Raw genomic sequence first — 23972 nt, 5'->3', positions numbered from 1 at the left:
ACTCTCTCCTACACACACACACACACACACACACACACAGGATGCAGGGACCTCTTGCTCTGTTGGGGGTCCACTCTGGCTGAATTCTGGTTCCCTGCAGTGGATCCGTTCCTAGGCATGGAAGGATGGTAAGCGAAAGACCATGGGGAGAGCCAGGCGCATCCCTCATGTCTGTGGAGTTTAAAGCAAGTAGCTTGTTGTGACTACTGCTCCCACTGCCTGCCTTCTGCAGCATGGAAAGAGTCAGACTTGAAGATGGTCACCATCAAATCAGGGAAACTTCAGCTTGAAATATTTTTTTTTCCTACAAAAGATGTATCTTATGTAGCCTATAATTTATTTCAAAATAATTTGGTACAGTATAGAGCAGAGTTGCCAAATTATAGCAAATTAAAATACAGAACACATTTAAGTGTGAATTTTAGATAAATACAAAATAATTTCTTAGTATGTCCCAAATATACATATTTTATCTGGCAACGCTTTTAATCCAAATTTTGGGGGCAATTGGTTAATATGTGAAGACTCTTTTTTTAAAAAAATATATATTTTTATTGATTTTTTACAGAGAAGAAGGGAGAGAAATAGAGAGTTAGAAACATCGATGAGAGAGAAACATCGATCAGCTGCCTCCTGCACAGCTCCCACTGAGGATGTGCCCGCAACCCAAGTACATGCCCTTGACCGGAATCGAACCCGGGACCCTTCAGTCCGCAGGCCGACGCTCTATCCACTGAGCCAAACCGGTTTCGGCAATATGTGAAGACTCTTAATGGGGAATATGGTGTGCCTCAGGATCTGCAGTTCCTCAGGTTCCAGGACCTGTGGAAGCATAACTCCTCCGATGCTCACGTTCCTTATATAAAATGGTGTAGCATTTGCATATAATCTACACAATCCTCCCGGATACTTCATTTATTTATTTTTAAGATTTATTTATTGTTTTTAGAGAGAGAGGAAGGGAGAGAGAAACATCAATTTGCTCTTCCACCTACCCATGCACTCATTGGTTGATTCCTGTATGGGTCCTGATGACCAAACCCACAACCTTGGGGTGTCTGGAGGATGCTCTAACCATCAGAACTACCCGGCCAGGGCTTCTCCCGTATACTTTATTTTCTAAAATATTTTTTACTGATTTCAGAGAGGAAGGGAGAGGGAGAGAGAGATAGAAACATCAATGATGAGAGGGAATCATTGATCAGCTGTCTCTTGGACACCCCCTACTGGGGTTGGAGCCCACAAGTGCCCTGATCAGAAATGGAACCATGACCTCCTGGTTCATGAGTCTATGCTCAACCACTGGGCAACACTGGCTGGGCTCCTCCCATATACTTTCAATCACTCTAGATTACTTATAAATCCTAATACAATGTAAATGATATACAGTTGTTATGCTGTATTGTTTAAGGAGACAATAAAGACAAGGAAAAAAAAGGTTGTACATGTTCAGTCCAGACACACCCACTGTAGGCCTAACTACATACTGTGCATCGGCAATAATGCAGCATTTTTTTCCAAATATTTTTGATTCACTGTTGGTTGAATCCATGGATGTGAAACCCATGGAGATGGAGGGCCACGTAATGAAAATTTGAAAGACTCCAAGCAGAAGTCACTCTCTCTGGGCAGCCACTGCGAGACTTTCAGCTATCCTTACCTCCTGTCAACGCCAGAGGCTCTGCTCCTAAGCATAATGCATGTTGGAAAGGTTTTCTTTGGTGAAATAAGATCTGTATATTGGCCAGTGGTATCTTATAGGAGCCCTCCCTGCCCTGCATGGTAGGGTATGCTAGTTGGGATGGAGCTGTTTAAAATCCTAAGATTTTAAATAGTTCTATTTATACCACCAATCAGAGAATTTTTAAGCCTGACTGCTAACCATCATGAGACTATTGCCACATCTTCCTGCAATGTGCTGTCACGTGACCTCACAAGTCAGAGGCTGGGGCTTCCTTGAGTTTATTGGTTGAGCTATTCGAGTCCAGCTTGCTTATTTGTATACACGGGAACCCAGCCTGAATCTTGTTTTCTTGTCATATGCCACCTGGGTATGCGAGCATGCCCTCAACTGCCTGAAGAAGGAACCCAGTTGGTTTAGGCTGAATTGTAGCAGAAGAGAATCGTGCAGTAACCAGGGCAAGGCTTTAGTTCTCAGGAGTATGTGAATAAGGAAAAATGGAGAATTTGGAAGAAGCAAAAAGTGCTAAAGGACTAGCTGAATAAATAAAATGGATTTCTTAGGGGCAATAATTATATTCAAGAAATGTTTTCTTTTTAAAAAAATTACACTTTAACTGTTTTTAAACGTACATCTCAGTGGCATAAAGCACAGGCACAATGTTGTGCAACCATCACCAATATTATTTTCCGAACTTTTTTTGTCATCCCAGACTAAAGCCCTGTACCCAGGGAACAAAACTCGCCATGACCCCTCCCCAGCACCTGGCAACCTCAACTCTACTGTCAATCTCCATGAATTGCCTATTTGCGGTACATCATACGGATGGAGTCATCCAATAGTTCACCTTTCTGTCTGGCTTATTGCACTTGGCATGTCTGCAAGTTTCATGCATGTTACAGGATGTATTAGAATTTTTTTTAAGGCTGAGTGATAGTCCATCATAAGTACATCCACATTTTGTCAATCCCTTTATGCATTGTCGAACATTCGGTCAGCTTTTTCTGACAGTGAGTATGCAGTTGGGGTCAGAAGGCGAGCCTGAGCTCCCATTCCTGGGTGACCTTGAGCAGGTCACGCAGCTTCTCTGAGCTCCATTCTCTTTGTTTTAAATGCACAGGCCTTTCTTTGAGAGCCTTGTTGTGAAAATCAAATATGGTACCTAGGAAAGCAGCCTCAGAAAGGGCCCTCCACCAGTCCTTTTGCTTTTGTCCTTATGGGCACTAAGAAAACACCAGCCAGCAAACCTTCCCTTCCTGTCATCCTAACACTGGCGAGTTCTTGCGCTTTCACGGTTTTGCCTATTTCTCAGACGCCATTGAATATAAATACCTCGGGGCTTAGTATCTTGTAGCTCAATTTATTACAAAAACTTTGAAATATTTAAAGGTAAATCCAATTAGTAAAAGTGTAATTACTGCCTGAGTAAACTATACTTTAAATTTTAATATGCCAAAGAGGATCTTTTTATGAGCAGAACAAGCTCTCTGTTATACATTTTTAATGCTCCCAAACTTACAAAGTGACATGCAATCCATAAAAGACACAAAAAAATTATCACATTCATTTTCACATTCCTCAGCCAGAGCCAGCCCATATTATTCAATGGCTTCGACGCCCCGACATTCTGCGTGTTTAATCGCTCCCATTTTTCTCTAGGGTGATGGATCCACCGTGGTTAACTGGCAGGAAGGAGCTACAAGGGGTTAGGCCCCAGAGTTCCAAGGGGAAGGGGAGGAGAATCTGCCCTTGGACACCCGGTGGTCAGCTGCGGCAACACCGCGGGACGGGCGCTGCGTGCAGGTGGGCCCAGCTGGCCTGGCTCAGGTGGGCCCTGGATCTGGAGTCTTGAAAGCAGTTGCCTCCATCGGAGCTCAGGTGCTCAGTTCTGTGGGATGGAGCAGGTTGGGGCGGGGGGACCGGACGAAACAGGTGGGGCAGGGCTGGGGCTGGTCTTCAGCAGGCTCTGCAGCAGCCTGTTTCCCAGCCAACACCCAGCCTTGGACGCTTGCTGACAGCCTGAACCTGTGGGACGCTTGCTGACAGCCTGAACCTGCGGGAGACGAGGCAAAAGAGGGAAGGAAAGATGAAGTGCATGTCCCGGAGCAGAGCCCCTCCTCCACCGCCCCCATCCACGCTGGCCCCACGCTGGCTAATTGTCTGCTGGGCTTCCAGCTTGAGGAGATGGGAGGCCTGGAGTTGGCCCAGTTCCCTCACCTGCAGTTTCCCAAACACATGGAAGGCCAGTAATTACCCAGTAATTACCCCGTTTATTGCCTCATTACGGCTGACCACCTTTTGGCAGGCATTTCCTGCAAGGTTCTCTTCTCAGCACAGGTTTCTAAGCACCAGGAAGGGAGCGGCTGGCCTGCTGGGCCTGCTGCTGCTGGTGCGGCATTGGGCCCCCCTGCACCCCTCACCCCCACAGCTCCCAGCCCCGGGCCCAGCCCTCAGCCCCCAGCCCCCTCCTCTGCAGGCACTAATAACTGGCTGGGTTGGGGGTCACACTTGAGCTACTCCCTCCCATTTAGCATCTATCCATCCCCCGTCTCCAGTCTCTGTCACCATGGAGAAGGGCCCCCCAGGAGACTTCTTACCACCTGGCTCTTCCCCGGGACCTTCCTGATTCCCCGTCTTGCACATCTACTGTGGCTTCAGGTGTGTGGTTCAAAGGGCCCATCTGGGGTCGTTTAGATCCCAGACCCCTGGCCCCTCCTCACCTAACAGCTTCGCATTCTCACCCTGGGATCTGGTGAGCAGCACCTGTGAGCTTGCAGGGTGGGGGGTGGTGATTAGGATTGGGGAGCCGGTAATATTGAGGGGCCAGAGGAGAAGGGAGCTGGAAAAAAGAACTTGTGCTTTACTGACTGTCTTTTCATAACAAATGAGTGAGCCGTTGTTATGGGCTGGGGTGGGAATTCGGCAGGGATCCATGGCCAAGAGCTCTGGAGGGACATCGGGGGTCATCTGGTCTGTCCCCCTGTTTTACAAAGGAAAGACCGAGGCCCGGAGCAAAGAGGAGGCCAGGACCTGTCCCCTCCACTTCCAGTCCAGGGCCACTCCCCTGTGGCAGCACCTTCTTTCACACCTTCTGGTCGCTTGTCTGTGTGCCTCTGCTTTCCCTGCCAGCGCCAGTGGTGGCCATTGCCATTCGGAGGTCATCGGTCTGGTTAACGGTGGCATGAGAAAGTCCTAGAGCGGCCTCGGACCACCAGCCTGGGACCCACCTACTGGCTGAAACGTGGTTTTTCTTGGATGTGTCCACGATGGCCCCTCCTTCAGCCTTTCTCTCTCGTTGAGCCTGGGGTTCCACTGCCTCCTGATCTCTCCCAGCCCCCTGGTCGGGCTGGGCATCTCACAGTTCGTTCTGCCACACACCTCTCTGGGCATGTCGAGAAAGACCACTCTTGCCAACAAAAGCTACTCCTTACACTCAGTGTGGCCAGGCCTGCTCCTGAAGGTAATGTCCAGGCCCGCGGGGCCGGGCACAAAGGGGCTGGCTCCCGCGGCACATACCCGGCTCTCAGGAGCAGGGTGGGACCAGGCGCCTGATCCTGTCTGCAGCTTCGTCTCTATGGAAGCCCTTGTTGCTAAGTTACCGTAGCCCCTTGCATGCAGCCTTATTGCTGAGGAAAGGGCGGTGCACAGATGGCATCAGACCCATGGGAGTGGGCTCAGGGCCTGTGGCCAGCAGCCTTTGTGCAGCAGGAGTGGGGCACCTTTCTTCTGCCAAGGGCCATGTGGGTATTTACAACATCATTCTCAGGCCACACAGGATTATCAACTTAAAAATTAGCCTGCTCTATTTGGTCAAACATTTAATTGTCTCACCTCTAATGCCCAGGCAGGGCCAGACCAAATGATTTCGTGGGCCTTATATAGCCCACGGACCAGACATCCCCCACTCCTGGTTTAGGGGGAGGACTTTATTCCCTCTGTCCACCCATCCAACATGCCTTTATTAAACACCTCCTATATGCCAGGCTCCATGCCAGGTGGTGAGGATACAGGAGTCAGCGCTGCTCCAGCCTCACCTGGCAGCCACGGCACGCTTTGTTACCTGAGCTCCCGCTGTCCAGCTCCCCAAGGTGAGGACAGCATGGACACGGCACGGCGACTGCTGTAAGGCATCTCTGTGCTAGGACCTAACGCTGTCTACTCACTCGATCCGCAAAACTACCTCAGGATGTGGTGGTTCCACCAGCATCCTCATTTTACTGAAGAAACTGAGGCACAGAAGAGGTGCCAACAACGTACTAACCAACAGCTAGTACACGGCCGAGCCAGGAATAAACCCAGCAGATCTGGTTCCCAAGTGTGTCCTTTTAAGCTTCAACTCTACGCTGTGGTTAGTCTCTACCCAGAGCAATAGGAATGCATGGAGGCTGCAGTTAGGAGGTTAGCGTGGTCGGAAGTTTGAAAACGTTAGACTGGCTGTCAGGGGGACCGTGCGTTGGATCAGCCGGTGTGTTAATATGCTCAATCAAGGGAGGTGAAGGTGGGCCTGGAAGGAGGCTTTGGCGGGCCCAGGTGAGAGGTGAGGGAGTGAACCACAGCGAGGGCGGGGGGCCGAGAACAATTGGACCAACAAGTATATGTTTATGGACTTGGTGTAAATTCTTATCTCCCAGCGTCTGCTACGCTCCCTTCTGCCCCTTTAATTTGATGGGCACCTTTGGTATCAGAAAAACACAGTTCAGTCAAGTTTAAAATTCAAATCCCAAACCAGATTCATACTTCATCTGATCCATTTTCCCAACCCTAACCAGTCTGTAGATTTGGAGCAGAAATGATGTATGGTCTTGTCTTTCATATTCTTCCCACTTCAGTACCTCTTCTAAAGTGGAGGTGGTGAGCTGGGGCTGGTTGGGGGGTACATCTCCTTGCCCTCCTCTGCCTCTGAGTCTGCCCATCTGTGTGAAGGCTGGAAGGGGAGGCAGACCCTCTGTTAGATCAGAAGGTGCCTCGCTGAGAATAGTCCTCACCCATAGAAAGCACTCCCAGATAGCTATAATAATAAAAGGGTAATATGCTAATTAGACCAAACATCCTTCCGGGCGTCATTCCAGACATCCTTCCAGACAAAGCCAGGCCAGAGTGAAGCCCCAGTCCTGGGTACCAGAAGAAGCCAGTGCCGGCAGCCGGGAGAAGGAAGGCCTACTCTTGCATGAATTTTCATGCATCGGCCCCTAGTGTATAGAATAAGTGAGTGACAATGCATTTCAGATGAATGAATGAATTCATGATCCCATACGCAATGTGGTAGTATTCACTCTACAATAGAAGTTCACAGAGGGCAGGACCTGTGTGTGTGTTTTGTGTATAGACAGACAGGCAGGCAGACAGGCAGACAGGCAGATGATGAACAGACACATGCTTTTCGTTGTGTTTTGCTCCATCCTGTAGTGAGCACAACAGGGAATTGGAAGCGGTTTTGACAGTGATGATCCTAGTGTTCTGTGCTCTATCCTCCAACCCACCTGTCCAATTCCTAGCTCCCCTTCGCAATTTGCCTGCCTCAGTAAAACTTCTTGCTTTCTAGTGTATTTGGCATCTTTTCCGATGTTGCCGGATGTGGGGGCTGAAGGGAGGCATCTCCCAAGAATCTGTAGATAAGGGAGCTAGGATGTCTGCCGAGAATTGAGCTTTAAGATCTGTACAGGAGCAGAGATATGCAAAGTCACCTTCAGCAGTCAGAATGTTCCCTGGGTGGCAAGATTTGACAGACACCTGATGGAGCATATTAACACACCGGCAGGAAGCCGTGTTCATCAGAGTGGCACTGCCCAGCCACGTGCATAAAGAAAAGAGAGTCACCAAGGCAGACTTACAGTGTCATGGCCAGCCCTGTGTCCGCAACAGAAGCGGGCATTGTGACCATTGCATTTCAGGGATTTTCATCGCACTGGCCCGGCCTTCCCTGGTGGGGAGATGGACACGTGATTGATGTCAGTGTGAAGCCACTCAATGGTTTAGGTGCTGCTTCACATGTGTACTGCAGAGTAAGAACTCAATGAACACAGCGATCATTGCTATTATTGTGCTTATGAGTTGCCTTTTTGCACAAAGAGAGGTTATATTAGTCAAATAAACAGAAATAATCTGTCCTGAGACTATATAGTTCTTGGTAAAAATGAATAAAATGGCATTTGGCTCTTCCTGGGGAGCTAAGAAATCAGAGGCTCCAGCCTGCAAGACTGACAGTCCCGCCTTGGGTGGGGTGAGTTCTGGAAGGAAATAGATGCCCACCCAGCAGCCCCTGGGAGCCTGCCAGCCTGGAATGAGACCAGGCTGATCCTACCCCCGCCACCGGCTTCTTTCTCCATGGAAAGCCCGCCCTCTGTAGAAGGCTCAGCTCTGCCACTCTCACCGGCAAAGAGGGGTGTGTGCTCCCTCACCTCGGTTCTTGGCACCGGCCCTCTGCACCTCGTGGGGGGTGGCGCAGGTGGAAGAAGTAACCCAGGGGAGTCAAACTTATGGGCTTAGGCGTGCTGGGCTCTGCAGTCAAACAAGCTGTGTCACTTGGGGCAAGCAGCTTATCTCTCTGTGCTGCAGTTTCCTTCTCTGTGAAATAGCTACAGAAATGGTGTCGACTTCATAGGAGCATCCTGAAGCTACCGGAACGAATGCATGCAAAGCCCCTGGCACTGTGCCTGTTACCTAGTAAGTGCTCAATAAATGCCAGTCCTTGTGGTGAGTTGCTGCTTATCTTTCTAAGCACATGTCCTGACTCTGCAACTCATTTGTGAGTTCCTTAAGGTAGAGACTGTGTCTATGAGCTTCCATTCTCCCTTTTATAAAAATGGGAAGAATAATAGCCACTTACCACAGGTTTATTGGGAGAATAAGTTAAATGATAAGCATGAAGGGCCCTGTTAGTAAACCTACTTTTGCCCACCCTGTATATGTATTATGTGTTCAATACATTTTTTATTGTGGTTATTACTTAGGATTTTTAAAAATATGTATTTTATTGATTTTTTACAGAGAGGAAGGGAGAGGGATAGAGAGTTAGAAACATCGATGAGAGAGAAACATCGATCAGCTGCCTCCTGTACACCCCCTACTGGGGATGTGCACCCAACCAAGGTACATGACCTTGACCGGAATCAAACCTGGGACCCTTCAGTCCACAGGCCGACACTCTATTCACTGAGCCAAACCGGTTAGGGCTACTTAGGATTTTGATGCTCATTTGCAGGCCGTCTGCTTGGCACAGGCCTTGAACATAGTTGTCTGGATGTGGTGGGATTGGGCGGTGGTGAGAGAGGTCCTCTCACACAGCAATCCGATCCTCTCCCGGGGGCTGAGCGGGGAGAGTGAATGCACACGGCTTGGTACTTCATTCCCAGGGACTTCTGAAAGTGGCTACAGGGGACGTGGTACATGCTCCCCAGCGATGCAGGCCAAGTGCTGTACATCGCTGGGCCTTTGCTCATGCTGCTGCTCCATCTGCAATGCCGCCCCCTCACCCTCAAGCCCAAGTGAATGTTACTTTCTTTGCTCTTTCTGACCTCCCTGCCCCATTGCACATCCCCTTACCTCTACCAGTTCCTTCTTTCTAGCTTTCCATGCACGTATCATATAGCATGAATCAGACCTTATCATTCATTCGCTCATTAATTCATCTATTCATTCATAATAGTATACATATATACATATATACATATATATACATATATACACACATATACATATATACATCTATACATACATATACATAGACAGGGTGGGCAACAGTAGGCTTATAGTTGTTCATATGGAAAAGGACATGCAGGTTATGATTATTACAGTAGCTTTATTCACTCGAAAGAATGCCATGATTGCACAGTGCACTGTGCAGACCTACGCTGCCACCTGTATAGGACATATTTGCATCCGTCCGTCTCGTGAGCAGGACTGTGCTGCAGTCATCACTGGGTCTTCAGAGGCAGCAGCTGCTGGGTGGATGCTACATGGCGCTCAAGGGGCTGCCGTGCTCGTGGTGAGGGGCTCTGCGCTGCTTGTCCAGTGTCCGGGTTGGGCTTGCCCCGTCCGCCTGCACTCCTGCTCCGGGGCCCCGCTGCGGCCTGGAGATGACCTTGGAATAAGTATGTGACTTTGGAGCAAAGAAAGACCGCCATACCCCGGGCCCTTCATGCAGACATGGCAGCTCTACTTTACACACGTGTGCAGGGTGGCAAGGCCTCACACAGCTGGGGACGGCGGGAACAGCAGGGGTCTGGGCCCACTGGTGGAGGCAGAGTAGCTCTGGGAGGTGAGGCTCCCTGTCCTTGTTCCTGGAAACCCTGGAACAAGCTGTTCTTGTTTCCCCCTTTGGTCCTGGCTGGGAGGGAGGTAGGTGTGACCTTGATCTCTGGGACCCTGTGGATTGCAGGCACTGCGAGTGACGGGGACTAGAGGAGGTGTTAGGAGAGGGTCGTGCTACATAAACAAAGGCCGGTGCTAAAGTGGACTCTGCTTGTCTCTCAAGGGCCCAGGGACTCGGCAAGCAGCCCTCTGGCTCTGCGCGGCCAGGCCACCCCTCCTGACCTCAGGTTGCTGCTAATGATAAGAGCTGGAGACCAGCTTCACTCGGGCGAGGGGCCAAGCTGGACCCTGAGGTTAGAGATGTGCTTCCTCTTTTGGGAGTTTTCAGTAGGTTTATTTTTAGCAAGAAAAGATTTAAAGTCCCAGCCGCTCATTACAGCTGTTTGCCTACAGCAAGCTGATTCTCAGGAGAGAGTTGAGGGAGGAAGTTTGAAAACGGTCCTCTCTGGCCAGAGGAGGTAACGTCACCTTCGCAGAAGTTGCCAAGAGTCCCGATCCCAGCAGGTAAGCCTCGGAGGACCCTCTGAAAGATGAGGAATGTGTGACCACGAGTCCCTCGAGTCCCTCGAGTGCCCACTGCCGCTTGCTTGAAGGAGCTGGGCTAGGCCTTGCCTCCCGAGTCCTGGGGGTCAGCAGTGGGATGTCGAGGATCTGAGAAGACAGTGCAGTCGGCTGGGGTGGGAAACACGGCCGCGCTCCGCTCCACGCGCTCCTGTCTCAGGGCCTTGCACTTGCTGTTCCTCTGGTTGGTGCCCGCCCTCCAGATACCTGCATGGCTGACTCCTTCCTCCCCCTTCGGCTCTTTCCTCAGCATCACCTCGTCAGGGAGGTCTTCTCAAGACACATCTACATGCCCCGTGCCCGCTTTGCTTGTTGCTCAGCGCTCATGACTAACTGCCATGAACTACCTCACTCTGCTCTATCGGTTAGGGTGCAGAGCTCCATCTGAAGGCTCACCGTGGCCGGGGAAAGGGAACCTGGCAAATTGTCTGCTGGCTCTTAACACTTGCACAGAAAGTAACGCACATCTCCTGGGCTCCTATTTCACTGGGCCAGCAAGTCCATGAGTCCCTCTACCTTCAACAGGGAGGGAGCATGCAGTGCTCATGTGCCTACAGGGAGAACTGCCCTGTGTCAACGATTCTACGATTCTACTGACAGCCATGCCTGTGTAATAGCCTTCGGCGGCTTTCCATAGCTCCTAAGATGAGGGCCAGATTTCTCTATGCAACTTAAAGTCTCTGCATGATCTGGCTCTGGCCTACCTCTCTGAGACTTGCATCTTAGCTAGGAGGCCACGTCTTCCAGGAAGCCCTCCCTGATCACTCTGCCTAAGTTAGGGCCTCTTCATTCCATGGGCTTCCATAAGCCAGAACTTCTTAGCACATTACTACCTACTTGACTGTATCTCCTACTACAAGTTCTTCTAGTGATCAATCAATTAGACTGAAAGTCAATCCAATTGCTCACGACCAGTAGTTTAAAAAGGAAATGGAACATAACAGGATACATAATAGTGTATCATGTGTGGTGAGGGTTAGCAAGGCTCTGTGAAACTTTTGCTTCCGTATTTATGCATGTGGATTGGTCTTAGGTGCTGGGTTGACTTGTAAAAGGCATTTCTTAATTTGGCTTGTGGTCAAAAGCGTTTAAGGCCACAGCCCTATCAGGCCTGTGAATTCCATGGGGCCTGGGACCGTGCCTGTCTCATTAAACCTGAACCACCAGTGCCTACCACAGTGTCTTTCCTCCAAGCAAGCCTTCCAAATGTTTTAGAAATGAGCTTGTGAACAAATTCTCAGTGACCTGAGCTGCCAGCTCCTTTGAGTAGAAGCTGTGTGGACGGCTTAGGCTGATTGCTGTTCCGTCTCATTTCCGGGATGACCACACAGCAGCTCCGCTTTCCGACGCCAAGACTGCCTCCCTCCCTCTCTGCGCTGGGCCAATGGACATGGGCAGCACTGCGGACCCAGCAGCCTCCGGGCCCCACTGGGGAGCCTGGAAGGACCGTTTCTGTTCCTCAAAGCCCTCGGCCTCCTGGGCCATCCTTCTGTACAGGGACAGCGGGACGCTATTCCACTCGGCAAAGTCACTCTCCGGAGTCAGGAAGACAGAGTTCAACCCCATTTCACCGCCTCCTGGGTGAGCAACTGCAGGTGAGGGGCCTCTCTGAGCCTGTTTCTTCTCCGTAAACAGAGGTAGCGGTACCTCCTCCCCAGAGCTGGTGTCAGGGTCAGAGAGAATGTCTAGTATCCAGGCCTAGCAATGCAGGCATCCGAGAAGTCAGGCCTATTTCTTATCATTAATCCCCGCAGGCTTTTTAAAGCACTTGGCACCCCGTAGGAGTAACTTACTCTTTGAGTTAAGGCACTGTTTACAACAAAAATGCTCCGGGTTCCTGGGAAGGGTGGAGACCTGAAGTCGTTATGGACATCTTTAGTGTCTTTGTTATTTCGTACTGAGAGTACAGTGTCTCAGCCTTTATAACAACCCACCTCCACTGCAAGAGGCTAGCGGGCAGGATGCATCCCCGAGCCGTTGACTATGTCCGGTCCAGCAGGATCAGGGACAGGACTCCCAGGGACAGGACTCCCAGGGACGAGCGCAGAATGAAATGTGGCCTCCTTGCTCCAAAGGGAGTGAAAAGCTGCTTCTTTCTTTCTCTGGACGAGCTACCGTGTTTTTATTTGCTGTTTAGTGTGCGCTCACGTGGGCTCATGATACCTGTGGGCAGCTACATGGGCAGCGGGGGGCAGCCCTGTGGAGTCGCTCTCTGGACACCTGCACCCGGGGTGGGGGGCTGCTGAGGACCGTCCCGGGGCGACCGGAGGTGGGAGTCAAGGCCACCTGCAAGCTGAAGCTCCATGGTCTCATCACTTACAAATCTCAAGTTCAAAGATGAAATTACTAAGACTTTCCAGATGACAACTACAGAGCATTAAGCCCAGGCACAAGGCTCCCTCCTGAGCACAGGGCCTGGCCTGACTGCAGGCGCCACGTCTGTCCATGAAGCCAGCCTGCTTCGAGCTCTTCTGAGTGTTGCTGCCAGGGTCCCCCTGCTGCTTGGCTTTCGTCTTCCCCTGGCCTCCTACAAACCCTCCGTGTTGATCCCAGGTGCCCCTGGGCCCTGAGCAGAGCCCACAGCAGCCGGCACTGCGGCTGCCCCTGCCTCTGCCAGCTTCCCCCTCAGGGCCGCTGTGGGGGCCACCGCGTGGCCTGTTTTTCTCTCCTCATGCAGCCTCCTAGTAGGTGCAACCAGGAGCCAGGGCCAAAAGAGAGGAGCGTCCCCCTCCCCGTGCCTGCAGCTGCTGCTCCTGCTTCTGGCCCAGAGGCCTCCCAGAGTGAAAAACGACTATTTGTGCACATTATTGATCACCTTGCCCTTTCACAGGAAATGGCTAACCTTTCCGTCCTGGCGCCTCAGAGCCTCCCTCTGACTTACTTGGCTTGGAGCGACCTGGAGGGCCAAACGCCAGCCAGGCCTGGGCAACCTGTGCACACGGGGGCCCTGCCCTGCTTTCCTGGCCTCTATTCCCACCAGGAAAGGAAAGCCCTCGGAGAGGACAGAGCAGGTGGATGACGAGTCAGTGCCTGGAGGCCCCCAAGGCTCGGCCACGGGCGGGAGAAACAGGCGTGGAAGGCGCCGGGGCCACAGGCTGGAAGCTTGGGATCTGAAATTCCCAAACCCGGGGTCAAGTCCTGGGTCATTTTCAAGCTGTGACGCTGAGACTCTGTTTTCTTACCTGCAGAATGTCTATAAAAATAATTCCTGCTTCCTACCATTGATGTCAGGTGCAAAGGAACAAGGAAAATGCTTCTTAAGAAGCTATGAAAATATTTGCTGCTTCGTGGGAGGCATAATTCACAATTGCAATACTGCTTTGAGTATTGGGTACTACACTGTTTTTAAGTACAAAAGTACTGGTATTTTTCTTGGTGCAAAATACTGTTATTTTTATAATAGTAAAATAATAGGATTTAACTATTATAATTTATAGAATCCTATAGTATTACATACTAGAATAATGTTATATAACATAAATAAATTTAAAGTACATTATTATTATTTTCTAGTAAATACTAAATACTATTATTTCAAAAGTTTAAGAAATGTGAAATCTGAATCTTGTTCATCCTGAGACATCCTGGGAGAGGTTTGCTGCATTAAAATTTCTGATCAAAGAACTGTTATTTGGAAAGTGTTGTGACTCCATATGTCCTCCATGTAGAACCTTCTAAAGCATCTTCTTTCCACTTGTATTCCCATTTCCTAGTTTTCCTAGTAATGTTGGGATAGTGGCTTATGCTGATTAATGATGCCTACGTTCTCCAGAGCCCTTCGAGTCTCACCTGCCGCCACAGGCTCCCGAAGGCATTTTCTTAGACTCAGGGGGTGACAGGAGATACTAGGAGAAGCAGGCGGAGGTGTGTAGTGTTTGGGGGTGGGGTGGGATGGGGGTGAGAGTCCCCTCATTTCTTCTCAAACCTGACCTCATCCCTGTCCTCCACACCCATTTCCTCTGCTTCCACCCCTTTAACCCACCAGAGCCAGTGTGTCCTCCGAGGGACCAGGACGAGGCCCTTCCGCCCTGGAAATGCTTTCTTCCAGTTGGAACAGCATCTGGGGTAAACTTTGTTAGAACTGCAGTTCAGTCTCTCCTTGTTATAAAATTCCAGTATTTGATATTAGGAGAATCAAAGGTGCTAATTTACTTCGCTGTTGCCATCACTGTGGGTAAAATATGGAAATGTGGTGTCTGACAGCTCTGCAATTTTTGTGGCTTTAGGAAACCACATCAGCTTTCTGAGCCTCCGTTTTTTTATCTTTAAAATGGGAGTCAAGTCAAATGGACTTATTGCCAGAGTGAATGAGATCAGTCCAGAAGTGTGTTTGCTTTAATTTAAAATTAATTTACTGATTTTAGAGAGGAGAGAGAGAGAGAGAGAGAGAGAGAGAGAGAGAGAAACATCAGTTTGTTGTTCCACTTACTTATGCACTCATTGGTTGATTCTTGTATGTGCCCTGACAGGGGATTGAACCGGCAACCTCGGCGAATTGAGACGATGCTCTAATCAACTGAGCTCCCCACCAAAGAGGTCCCAGAAGTGTTTAGCAGGGCGCCTGGCACGTGGTGGGAGTCACGAAGGCAGACTGTTCTTCTCCGATATTGTTACACTTCACGGTTCCACCTGAGCCCTGAGAATAATCTAACTAGATGATCCCCCACTCCCCACCCCTTTCACCCCAACAACGTCTCATTGCTTGGTCTAACGTCTCAGTCACACACTGTTCTGGCAATGGCTGTGGTGGGGCATTGAATCCTCTCATTACCTGTTCCTGAGAAAACTCCTCTGTCTTCACCGGCGCAGTCACACATCTCTACATAGAGTGTAACCTATATTCCCGCCTGAGCAAGGAGGGTTCGTAACAGAACAGGCTGTCTGTCTCCAATGACTCACGCCCCGCTCCCAGCCCTGCACGGCCGTCTAGAAAGGGTGGAGGATTCTGAGCCGGGCACCCCGAGCCTGCAGGATGGGTCCAGAGGCCCGCACCCACCTGTGAGCGTGCCTGTGAGAACGAGAGGTACCGGAGTGCATGGGGTGACTGGGAGGAGGGGTGTGCAAGCGGCATCCGGAGCTGATTGTGGCCTGCTGCGCGGTGGCTGGTTTGGTTAAGTGGGAGTTCCTTTAGCGCAGGAGCCTTTAGGCGTCTGCTCGTCTGCCCGTGGCCGTGGCTCCCGACCAGGCCTGTGGGGAGCGCTGGGGCGAGGCCGCGGGAGGCTGTGGGCCTCGGGGTCCCTGTGAACCTCAGCGTCCCTGTGAGCACACAGTCCAACACCAGGGGCCTCTGTGTGACTGGCCGAGGGTAGCTGTGCTGCTATCTGTCTCACAGGCATTAACACCCACTTCCTCTCCAGGACAACCCATTGGGAGGTGAAGAAGGGGAGGTTCAGAGAAGTAAACCACTGGGAAGGGGCTCACTGGCGCTGGGCTGGGTGAATGTCTTTTTAGGTTGTGGATATACAGGTGGGTCAAGCTGTTCGTATGGGAAATACCATAGCCCTGGCCAGTGAGCCAAGTGGTTAGAGTGTTGACCTGGGCACTGAAGGCTTTCGGTTTGGATTCCCGATCAAGTAGAGCTTTGGCGTTTCTACTGTGGGGCCCACCTCAGAGCTTCTGTGTAAGTGGTTCTAGAGTGGGGCCCCTGGGTCTGTGACTTTAACAAGCTCCTTGACCTCACCCCACACGGAAGAGCAGGTGCCCCATAAATGCCTGTGTCCCTTCCACTGTCTCTAGTTGCCTAGGATGCCTTCTGGCTGGTAGCCCCCCTCCCACCCAGATCCCACCCAGATCCCACCAGATCCCACCAGATCCCACCAGATCCCTGGGAAAGTCCTGAAGGCAGAGGTTAATTTCTGACTTGGGCATCTATTCCTTTCCTCTGTGCCTCACTCTGCCATTTCATCCCTTGGGACAGCATCTGTGATAGTCTGTGTGTCAACTTGGCTAGGCTGCAGTACCCAGTTATCGGATCAAACACTAACCCAGGTGTTGCTGTGAAGGTATTTTGTAGATGTGGTTAACATCTGCAATCAGGAGCTTTAGGTAAGAGATTGGGCCTAAGCTGGCAGTCGTACATCCCCCAAGGGGTCTCAGATTGAGAGAGGGTGCAGGCTGGGCTGAGGGACCCCAGCCCTCTGCACATGAATTTCGTGCACCAGGCCTCTAGTCTATAATAATAAAAGCATAGTATGCTAATTAGTCCTTCTGTCCTTCTGGACAAAGCCGGGGCTGCAAGGGAAGCCTGGGTACCAAGTGCCTGCCGGCGGCCAGAGGAAAGCCCGGGTCTCAGGTGCCAGAGAGAAGCTGGTACCGGCAGCTGGGGGAAGGAGGGCCTACTCTTGCACGAATTTTGTGCATCAGGCCTCTAGTCATTTATAAATAACTTTCACTTATCCTCTCCTTTAAATCCTGACATAACCTTTTGAGTTTAAAAGTACCACCATTATTCTCCTGCTAGACAAGAGAAGGTGTAGGGGACCCCTTTCTCCTGCCCCGACCCCTCCCCCTAGATGTGGGCTCCCCCGCCCCCAGTCTCACGGTGGCTGGCATTCACTACTTCCTCCTCTACATTCCCATTGGTTCTTGTTTATGTTTATTTTTGACACATTATCTCATATCTTGCATTTCAGTTATTTGTTTACATAAAGGCTTCCTCTCTGTATTGTAAGTTTCTCAGGGGCAACACAATGCTTTATTCAGCAAACATTATTCAGCAGTTAGGATGATATGGGTGCCGTTTTCCTGGGTAGCGATTCAGTAGTGACTCAGTGCGGCTCTGCACCGAGACCGCAGGCAGAGATGGTTGCTGGATGTTGACCTTGGGCAGCCACTTAACCTTGCTGCTCCTCACCTCCACCTCTGTGAGATGGAGAGCAGAAAGCTTCTACCCCTTAGGGTCGCTGTGACGCATAAATGGTTTCATTTACATTAAGTGTTCAGAATGTGGCAGGCACTTAAAACTCTTCACTATTGATAATAATTATTCTTCTCGGCATCTCCGCAAAGAGTAAATATTTGCTGAGCAAATGTTTGAATGAATAAATGTAGGACTCCTATCACCTTGAAATCATTCCGTGTAATATCTGCTAAAAAGCTGGGGTACTCGAGTTGGCAATGAAGCAAAAACGCACCAGCCTGGCTGATAACTGGACACGTGCGTGGGCATGCCATGTACCCTCTAGTTTCCAGCTCGAAAAGAAAGCCGATTGCAGTAGCTGGTCTGAAAACCTGACCTCCGTCCCCGCACCTGCCTGCCTTCAGTTCAGGAGGACAGGAGGGCCCCTGCCTGCAGGTGTGCTCCAGAGCCTGCAGGACAGATCTGAAGGGCGCGGGTGCTCAGAGCAGTGAGAAGCCTGGTGCCAGATTTATAAAGTCAGCATTTGCTGACTAGTCCATTGTGATGGGCTCAAAATAGCCTTCCGCCTCCGTGCAGGGTATCAGGCCTTCTAATACCCAGTAACTTCGTACTCAAAACATCAGCCAGCTATTGTGTAACTCCAATGACAGCAGGTTCTTGCTACAAATCCTGAAAGCTGTCTCTTGGATACCCTTAACGTATTCATAACATTGGTATTTATGTATTTATCTCTGAAAACCACAACCTTGGAGAAAGCATTTAGGGGAAAGAAGGCTGTAGTGATTAAAGAAAGCTCTGTTCATTTGAACAGCATTAAATACAACTGGCATAATGACAACTGTGAGATCTGATAGAATATAGAGAAGGCTGCAAATAAAGGGCTTGTATTTTTCCCTGATGTAACATAATGGTCACATTTTTCTTTCACAATGGTTTTGCCGAGATAAAGAACAAATTATACTGATTTGATTGCTACTTAGAAATACTTAAAATTGAAAAAGACAGCAGGTGGGCCTGGTTAGAAAGGATGGTTATTTTAGCATAACAGATGCATGCATAAAACATCGCCCAGCCAATTTTTTAATCATAAGACCCCCCCCCCCAAACTTTCTCTCTGCCACTTTTCCTTGGTATGTGAGCAAGTGGGAGAAATGAGGAGGGCATCTTGAGGGCACCGCTGGGTATAAAGAGCCAGCCAGCCCCACAGAAGCCTCTGAGGGAAGGATGTTAGAGGTGGAGGTACAACCAAGGCCGGGCTGATTGCAGATGGGGAGGCAGGGCTGGACCCCCAGACAGGAGTCAGGGCCTCACACTCAGGGTTCTAAGTCACAGGAAACCACGCTGGGCCCTTTGAAAATGCGATTTTCTAGTTGCTGACAGAGGGGCGCGTTTGCCTTCTCAGCCTTTCACTCCCTAGGGCCCCCTTTTTCTTGGGTCTCTCCAGGCCTCAGAGTCACCGGGTTCCAAGATGGCAGAAGCCAGGGTTCCCCGGAACCATGCTTTTTGGCTTCCAGTTTTTTTGCTGCCAAGAAACCCGAGTTGGAGATTGTGAGACAAATAGGTGTTTGTGTGCCACCCGAATGGTGCCTCGGGGGCTGCAGCCTGGCTCCCAGCGCATCTATGCCCATCTTCTCTGTGGAAGGCACCGAGGATGGGCTCGCTCAGCTCAGCTACTTGTTAAAAGTGAAAGGACGAGTTTATTCCAGGTGAGTAAGCCCTGGAGTTGGGACGACAGGAAATAGCACCAGTTTCAGACAGCTGGTGTGTGGCGGTTTCTGAGCTTGGCTCGTCTTGTTAACACAAAGCCTCTGACCTCTGCTCGCTTGACTCTAACCAGGCAGACAGCCTCTCAGATGTGGAGGTGGAGGCTAGTTATTTAGAGGCTGGAGCTTCTGGGCAGGAAGCAGCATGACCTCAGGTCAGGATGGAACCGCCTCCCTCAAGCCCCCGACTCGCCCGCCGATGGCTTTGTTCTTGGTTTCCCAGTGTCAGAGCTCCATCCAATTTGTTTCTCTCTGAACATTTGGCCTCAGTTACCTTCCATAAAGTTCTCACACAAGTCAAATCCTCCCTGTTTCTTCCTTCGACTTTTTTAAAAAAGTTTTTTATTGTAGAATAGTTTCAGATGGACAGAAAAACAGGAAGAGCCCTGACTGGTGTGGCTCAGTGGATAGAGCGTCGGTCTGCGGACTGAAGGGTCCCAGGTTCGATTCCAGGCAAGGGCATGTACCTTGGTTGCGGGCACATCCCCAGTGGGGAGTGTGCAGGAGGCAGCTGATCGATGTTTCTAACTCTCTATCCCTCTCCATTCCTCTCTGTAAAAAATCGATAAAATATATTTAAAAAAAGAAAAACAGAAAAACAGGAAGACAGTACAAAGAGTTCCCATTTCCCCACCCAAGCCCCCTTGTTGCTAATCTTATATTAGTAGGAAACAATTTCCATAATTAACAGACCAATGTTGATTCCTTATTTTAACTAAAGTTTACATGTATTCAGGTTATTCAGGTGTCCAATTTTCTTATTTTTCACCAACTTCCAATTTCCTTATTTTTCCCTTTTCTGCCCCAGAAGTCCATCCAGGATACCACGTGACATTTAGTCGTCATGCCTCCTTACCCTGCTCTTGGCCGTGACAGTTCGTAAACTTCCCTTATTCTGACCTTCACAGTTCTGAGGAGTCCTGGCCAGGCGTTTTGTAGAATGCCCTCAGTTAGGATTGCCTGATGCGCTCTCGTGGCTGGACTGGGGCTGTGTGTCCTGGGAGGAAGACCACGGAGGCGGAGTGCCTTTTTCTCCACATCAGATCTGTCAGGGTGCAAGCTGTCATGTGACTTACCACTGTTGATGCTGTCCTCGATCACCTGGCTGAGGTAATGTTTTCAGATTATTACTGTGAAGTTATTTTCCCCCATACTATGCTCTGGAAGAAAGTCACTATTTGCAACCCACACTGAAGGAGTGAGAAACTCTGCTCACCCCCTCATTGAGGGCAGAGTATCTACATACATTATTTGGAATTTTTTACCCAGGGCATTTGTCTCCCCCCCCCGCCCCTCCCCCCCCCCCCATGTATTTATTCATGTAATCATTTATTTATATCAGGATAGACTCAGGGATACCTATTTTATATTTGGGGTTATAAGGAATCATTGCATATTTATCCTGTTCACGTCTCCCCAGCTTTGGCCAGTGGAGCCCCTTGACCTCTGGTCCTTTGGTGTTTTGAGCACTTCCTTACTTTCTGGCACTATCAGCTTCTCTGAGCTCATCTCTATATATAAAATCCAAGCAACCAGAACGACTGGAATGACCGGTCGCTATGATGTGCACTGCAGCTGGCCAACCGGCCCGATCGAGGATGGGGCTGGCCAGCCAACATCCCGCTGCCCCTCCCCCCAGTTGGTCAGGCCCCATCAGCCCTGATTGGGGCAGGCTGGCTGGACTCCACCCATGCACAAATTTATGCACCTGGCCTCTAGTCTTCTATATTTCCTGATTCAGCCCTAGAATCAGCCATTTATTTAAGGAGCCATGATTTCTTTTATGGAAGAATGGTATTAAAAATCAAGATATAGGTGCTGGGTGTTTCTTAGACCATGTGAAAGCTCAACTCTTGAGGTTCCCTTTAGTCTTACACAGATCTCCTCTCTTTAGCCATTTCCAAGGTGACTTTTCTATTATTACCTGGTGGGTCAGTTGCCTACAACCCAATATTTTCCAACATCCCTTATAAACCAAACATGCATGGAATAGCGTGTCTACCGCCAGTGAGTGAGCAAGGTGCACCTGAAGCCTGGGCTGAGGAAGGGCAGTGGTGTCGAGAGCATTAGCATCACGGACCATCCTGTCCGACCAGCGTGGTATTTAAAGTCTCCCCATTGAAGACTGTAGTTCTACATGCTGTAAAGGTGACTGCAGGCTTCACATGGCCAAGGAGACATGTCTGGATGTGAGGGCTGTTCCATGCACAGGCCACTGAGGAAGGAAGGACCAAAGACTGACCCAGGAAGTCTGAGTGAGGGGCGACTCTCCTTTAGTAAAGTATGGCCCAGGCTGTCTCTAAGTGGGACCCATCTGCTGTCATTTGGGTGCCTCTGTGGCTGGTCAGACTGTCTCCTTGCCCTGGCCAGGCCTTTATCCTTCATGCCTTCTCCCTTCAGTCTTCTCCAGCACTGATCGTGCGCAGAGACATGGCAGAGATGCAAAAGCTACTAGTGCAATCTGATGCTATCTGGGGTGGGAGGGTCCTTGGGGGCCTCCTTCACATTGCTCCCAGCTAGGGATTGCCTGGCCTTAGTGTGACTTCCTCCCAGATCAGGGAAATCCTTGCCTACCCAGGATTTCTCCTACAACTTTGAACAACCACAACCATGAGAAAAATTATAATTGCCCCCAAATATGTTCCCAGGTGTCTTTCTCCTGTTGTTGCTACGCCTACATCTCTCCGAAGAGCCACTCAGAATAAGTTAACTTTCCCACTTAGCAGCCTTCCATATATTTGAAAGTGGTTTTCTTTTTTAAAAAAAATCAAATTCTATAACATGAATGTTTTCTCATAACTTTAAATATTCTTTGAAAAGATGACTTTTAAAGCTTCACAATATTCCATTGTAGTTATGCACTATAATTAATTAGCCATTTTCTTATTGATGGTATTGAGATGGTTTCCGACTTTTTGGTTATTATATGGAGCATAAGTCTTTGTATTTCAATGGTTTCCTGAGGGTAGATTATTAGAAGTAATTTACTGAGACAAAGGGTGGCTGTTAGATTATGGTTTTTTAAAATATATTTTATTGACTTCTTACAGAGAGTAAGGGAAAGAGATAGAGAGTTAGAAACATCGACGAGAGAGAAACATGGATCAGCTGCCTCCTGCACACCCCCCACTGGGGATGTGCATGCAACCAAAGTGCATGCCCTTGACTGGAATCGAACCTGGGACCTTTCAGTCCGCAGGCCAACGCTCTATCTACTGAGCCAAACCGGTCAGGGCTAGATTGTGGTTTTGATGGAGAGTGGAGTCTCTCTGTAACGTGGAGGTTTCAGGGCTCACTGCCGTGTGGATCTGGATGCTGATGGCAGCTCTGGACAGTTTCTGGAAGATGAGGATCCTTGCATGTAACTGACAAGTGGTCCTCAAACCAGAAATGTGTGTTGTCCTGTGTCGACGTGAAAGTGAAATGGCTGGTGTTTAGAGAAAGATTTAAAGTCCCATTTTGGATGAGGACAAATTCGTCTGCAGGTGAGCCTGCCGTCAAGTGGAAAGTGTCACATGCAAATGGAGCGACGCCAGAAGCCAGTCTGCAGGAAGGCGCCCGCAGTGCGAAGACCAGCATCGAGCTGTCCACAGTGCCACCGGAGCAGCCGTCCACCGGCCCAGCGCAGACGCCGGAAAGGTCAGAGATTCACGCGTTCCGACAGGAGGAGGGCGGAGAGTTAAAATTACATAAAAGGCCAGAGCGACGCTGGAATGGAATCTGGACTGGGGCTAAGTATGTCCACAACTTTCACTGTGCGTTCTGAGTGCTGGAGGGAAGCAATGGCACGTATCTGATTGTTTTAAAAGAAGACAGATGAAACAAAACATTTTGAAATCAAATGCTAACTTTGGATGTTGTGTGTGATTAAGAAGAGCATAGGCATTAGCGCCAGAGGGAGCCAGGATTAACTCCGGTCTCGCCCACGACTGGCCAGTAACCTTGCACAAGTTAATTAACCTCCCGAGCCTTGGTTTCCTGTAGAAAACGGGGATTATGCTTCTCACTGCATAGGCCGGCCGTGAGGGTCACCTGAGATTAGACCCAAATAATAGCAGGGTACCTGTCCCGTAGTAGGTGCCTGGTTAATGCTCGCTGTCATTGCCATGTCTGCTGGGAGCTGGGAGCTTAGAGCCCAAGCCTGCCACAAAGAATCTCAGTATGTCTGAGACCAGGGAGAGTGAGGGCCAGGACCAGAAGTACAGACAATGTGGCTTCATTTTATTGACATCAATAACGTTATTCACATAGAACTCATTCCAGAGGCCCGGACACGCAACCAGGCCTGTGAGGTCACAGGCTGGAGCTTCGAGAGAGTGGGGGCAAGTCTCTCAGGTGGAGGGTGGGGAAGAACACATGTTTTGTCAGTGCCATCAGAATGGCTGATGTGAACCAAACCTTTGCGTCCGTCACTTTTTACGCCCTTAGGAGATTGCCGTGAAATGGGCATTAGTGTATGGGTTTTACAGATACAGAAAGTGACAGAACCAACACCTGAGCTCACAGCCTGCACTCGCCACTCAAACACGCCAACCCTGAGAGCAGACGTGGGCGCTTCGCAGTCACTCCCTCCTTCTGAGTCTTGGGGTTGCTGTTAGAAAATTACAGTCACCAAAAAAAAGCGGTTCCGGACCAAAATGTGAGACCACCCACCTTAGCAATCCACCCGACTCACTGTGACTGACTCCTAAAGACGTGGGACTCGCCGTCAATCTCAAACTCCCGCCTTAAGGAACGGAGAACAGATGCCACGCAGGCACATAGGCACCCGTGTCCCAGGCACATCGGGATGAAAGAG

The sequence above is a fragment of the Myotis yumanensis genome, unplaced genomic scaffold (assembly GCF_028538775.1).
Source record: "Myotis yumanensis isolate MYYU_CA2020_CCGP unplaced genomic scaffold, mMyoYum1.0.hap1 SCAF_10, whole genome shotgun sequence".
NCBI classification, from domain to species: domain Eukaryota; kingdom Metazoa; phylum Chordata; class Mammalia; order Chiroptera; family Vespertilionidae; genus Myotis; species Myotis yumanensis.
The sequence above is the reverse complement of the archived record's forward strand: the minus strand, read 5'-3'. Positions refer to the sequence as shown.